This window comes from Barbus barbus (assembly GCF_936440315.1).
Source record: "Barbus barbus genome assembly, chromosome: 47".
NCBI lineage: Eukaryota > Metazoa > Chordata > Actinopteri > Cypriniformes > Cyprinidae > Barbus > Barbus barbus.
This window is the reverse complement of record NC_136725.1, coordinates 18,393,279-18,398,244: the sequence shown is the minus strand read 5'-3', so window position 1 is coordinate 18,398,244 and position 4,966 is coordinate 18,393,279. Positions and strand designations below refer to the sequence as shown.

General features: G+C 35.2%; 1 pseudogene across 1 annotated transcript; it reads left to right on the top strand.

Annotated features, from left to right (window-relative positions):
* The first annotated feature begins 3,716 nt into the window (after positions 1-3,716).
* LOC306866236 (trace amine-associated receptor 13c-like) lies at positions 3,717-4,725 on the top strand (annotated as a pseudogene). The gene has a single exon. The product of its transcript is annotated as a trace amine-associated receptor 13c-like (transcript).
* Positions 4,726-4,966: the final 241 nt, after the last annotated feature.

The following is a 4,966-nucleotide window of genomic DNA, read 5'->3' as shown; positions in this document are numbered from 1 at the left end:
GTTATACGCAGCACCAACTTCAAACGAGTTATACTTAAAGCCTGCCCTCCGAGAAATACTGAGAATATTGCTATAAATTGTAGCAACACCTCCATCTTTACCTTTCGGACGTGGCTCATTTTTATAACAGTAATCTTGGGGGGTGGACTCATTTAAAGTAATGTATTCATCTGGTTTTAGCCATGTTTCTGTCAAACAGAGCAAATCTAGATTATTATCATTGATCAAATCATTTACAAAAGGTGCTTTTGTAGAAAGGGACCTGATATTCAGTAAGCCAAGCTTTATCGATTGTTTCTCTGTATTGTAAAAAAAAAATTATTTGTTGAACATCAATTAAATTGTTACTCTTAATTTGGTTGAATTTGGTCAGTTCTGTCATCATTTACTATCTCTACGTTATTTTAAATTACTGGCATTGACCTTGTATATTAACTCTGAATCCTCTTATCTACACACTATTTTACCACTGATCTAAAATATCAGTTAAAAACAGCCAGCATCCTTTCTCTTCAACATTTGTATAGATTACTGATTATTTTTGTAGAGGTTTATGTTTTTTCATATTCCAGTTTTAAATGTGCTTCTGATTACACATAGCCTGGGATTACAGAATTTCTTTATATTCTAAAGAAAACCATTTCGAAGGGAGAATTTCTTAATATAAAATTCTAATGGCATGACAATTAGATTAGACTGTAGAGAAATTTAAATCTACACACTAATACACACTCTACTCATAATCACGCAATGCTGATGTTGTTAACATTAATAATTTGAGAATAAAGTATAACAATAATTATAATTTGCACAGTTTGATATGATATGAGCTAACCGATCTTTAGATTTAATCACCATTGGTAGTGAGATTTATTGTAATGCTTTTTGGCAGACTTGTTATTTACTTGTTCAGATGACAATATACGGTGAAAATTCTGATTTGGGTCATATATTCTAAGACGTAGGCTAGAATCTGTGATTAGTAAGTGTTTGATTCACACCAGTGCGGTGACTGACAGCTACACATTCACCTCAAAACATCTGCGCTGAAGCCGTGCCAGAGTACAGCCCACGTAATAAAGATAATTCCGCACCTGGCTGCAATACCAGATTTTCAACAGGGATGGCGACAAAGAGGCAAAATTTACGGACTGCAGCTTTAAATTTGGGGACAGAAAGACAAGAATCGCAATATGGCTGGATTAAGCTTCAAAAGGCTATGATTTCACTGCATAAATATGAGCGCTGCAAGTCAAACCAATTATCTTAAGAAAAGTTTCGATGGCATTTTAATTTTATCTGATAGAGTAGCGTTTATGGGCACAGCTTTTTTGTGTATAGCCATTACTGGGGAAACCACTATATTTCTGCCGTTCCAAGCTTGCCACCTGCTGTCAGAGAATGAATTGGCATTTTTAATCAGCCCATCTGCTGATTTTGTTCAGACTAACAATAAAATCAACAAATATTTTTATGCAACAAACATGTAGATTTGTAAATGCGAACTGGTGGATAGCTATTATGCCCTAATATGCCTTCTAAAAATCTAAACAATTAAGACAGTAAGATATATGTATATATTTTAAATTAATATAATAATTGATACTTTTGATTCACCCCTTTTCTTAAAAAAATTGGTTAAAAGGCTGACTGTAGGTGATGAAAAGGTGAAAGAGAAAATACATTTTAACGTAATTTCCCAACAACAAAAATATGATGAGCGAAAATGCTGAGTGAATAGTAACTTAATTAGTGTCAAGCCCTGGATATAAATAAAACACGTCAGCAAATTATGTTTTAATGGATTGTTATTGCTGCTTCCATAGTCATCAGTGTGTATTTTTAAAACTCTAAATGTATTGTTTTATGAGTACTTGTGTTTATTTAAATATCATGTGGTTGAAAACACTGCTTTGATTATATGACAAGTGCTGAGCATGTGCATCTCTTGCTCAGCGCCAACCAAAGCACAAAAGCACAGTTTGAATTTGGTAGTCATGCGATGTCACTGGATATTCTAAATCCCAGATGTTGGACCATATTGCTCAAAAGGTTAAAGTGAAACAAAAACTCGTGGAGAGGACAAACACTTTGTTCATGCTGTGAGGATAATGTGAGTGATAATAACACATTTTGCTCAAGTATTAATTTACGTAAAATTAAAGAGTTAAGAATGAATTTCCCCCTGAAGCAAACAATTTAGTATTGCTGATGGATGATTTAGAGAGATTGTGGCATGTTCTTGTCAGTAATTCAGTCACAAGTGGTCAGCCAAGACATTTTACTGTAATAACATACTAAAGTACTATTAATTACTATTAAAGTAATAATCGACAATTACACCTGGCAATAGCATACATTTCAAATGTGTCTCCTGTGATTTTTTTTTTTTTTTTCTAAATTATCACGTTAGTTGAGTTGGCTTCACTATAGTTCAGATACGAACATTTGCACTACACATGCAATGTGGGACAGACTTGAGTTTCCATCTGTGCTGAACTTTGTGTGAGGAGCACTATTTGTGTGGTGTCACTTGTGAAGTCAGAAGACAGTTGCCCATTTGTATTGGATGTGTAAGGTAAAGTATCTGGTTATCACTATTTATGTGTAAATGCATCTCATATGTGATTTAAATCTTTAAGAACAATTGTTGACATCATCATCATCAAAGGCCCACTGTAGTCTGTGCAATTATGCTGATGGCCACCGATGCACCTACAGCAGCCGTGACTTCACATGAATTTATGTCAGTGACTGTTGGGATGACTGTGGGAGTCAGTTGCTATTGGATGCAGTTCGGTAATACAGAAACTTAAAGGTGAAGTAAAGGCAGTATAATCTCTATGATATACATATAGTTTATAGACTAAAAGTGTAATTTATCATTCGAAAGTAAATACATTTTTTCCTGGCTGATATGTCAGTGGTCTTCAACTTTATATTGACACCTGTTGATGTGGAAATTGCATGGGTTTTATTTCTCTCTCTCTAATTTCACTTTTAAAAAAAACCCCCTCCCAACTCAAAATTTTCTAGTGACTAGAAGGTGTTGGAAACTTTTTCCTTCGTCAAAGCAGAGACCAGGAGACTTTGGGATAAGTTACTCTTTATTGAGAACTCGCAGTAGTCGCTGTAGTCATCCAAGTCTGACTCAAACAGTATACATTGTAGTTTATATACATTTCGAGGGGGAGGGATACAGAGGTGGAGACAATCTAAACAAAGCATGCAAACACAGTACAGGAATCGGCCCATTACCAGAATTTCCCTAGCCCTGACATCATCAGCATAACAGTGTGATTCAAATGCATAGGTGCTAATCCAATCAGCCTGACAGTATCACCCAAATGGTCAGGAAGTGCCTAAAGACAAAAGGTTAATGTCTCAGACACCTGGGCTGCCTGACTTCATCTTAGAATGTCATCATCTGTACCTCAAAATGTAAAACACACTGTTTCAGTTTATATACTATTACATTGGAACCTAGATTTATCATTTTATAAATTTGTAATCCAACAAAGGTCTGACATTTTTTACAGTGTTTTATCTTTTATGCTCAGCAACTTCACTGTCAAGGTTTAATTATTAAAATAAAATAATTACATCATTATGCAGCATCAGAGTGGGCGGTAGATGATCAGTCTGATCCAGACACTGTATAAATGAAAGGACAGTAAGGAGCGCAGAACAAACTCCTAACAGGAGGAGACTCACTCATGGCCTATGAGACAGAGGATCACGAGACTCAATACTGCTTTCCTACCATCAACTCATCATGTATCAAGGAAAAACGCTTAAGTCATGAATACAGTATCATGTATGTTTTTTTCATTGCTGTCAGCTTGGACTGTGTTTCTGAATCTGCTGGTGATCATCTCCATCTCTCACTTCAAGAAGCTTCACACTCCAACCAACCTGATCATTCTCTCTCTGGCTGTGGCCGACATGCTTGTTGGACTAATCGTGATGCCTGTGGAGGCCATCAAGCTGATTGAGACATGTTGGTACTTTGGAGACACCTTCTGTGATGCGTTTATGATAATCATGGGACTGCTTATCTCAACATCTATCTGTAATTTAGTTTTAATTGCTGTTGATCGTTATGTTGCTGTATGTCACCCTTTGCTGTACCCACAGAAAATAACCACAACTAAAATTTTAGTAAGCATCTGTCTCTGCTGGTTTTTCTCCTCAACCTACAATATTGGCTATTTAATTAGTGGCAGATATTTTGAAGCTTCCCAAAGACCGGATGTATGTTATGGAAAGTGCTATTTAGTAATAAGTTTCTCATGGACATTCACTGACTTGTTCTTTTCCTTCTTGTTACCTTGTACTCTAATTATAACTTTGTATTTGAGGATATTTTATGTTGTACATCGGCAGGTGAAAGTTATAAACTCTCTAATGAAGAGCGGTAAATGTGAAATAGAAGGTTCAATGAAGAGGAAATCTGAGAGCAAAGCTGCTCTGACATTAGGAATCATTGTGACAGTTTATTTGCTTTGCTATATTCCATACTATATATTGTCTGTAACAGGTACTACAATAATCTCTTCTGCCACAATGACATTTCTAATATGGACTTTGTATGTTAATTCTGGTCTGAATCCTCTTATCTATGCTTTATTTTACCGCTGGTTTAAAATATCAGTTAAACACATCTTAACATTGAAAATATTCAAGCCAGCATCCTCTTGTGTGGACATTTTTACAGATTATTAAAAATGTTTGTGGGTGATTGATTTTATTGTTTTTCCCTTGCTGATAAGGCACAAACTCTAATGAGAACATGTAGTTCTTAAGTATTAGTTTGATTCTAAAATGTGATGTGGACGCACGCATTAACAGCAGAAATAAACCAGTGTATAGAGTGTGAAAAAAAATATATTTCTCAAGAGATATTTTTCAAATTATTTTATGTTCCATTAATGTTACGCTGTTGTAGCCCAAATGTTTGTGTAAT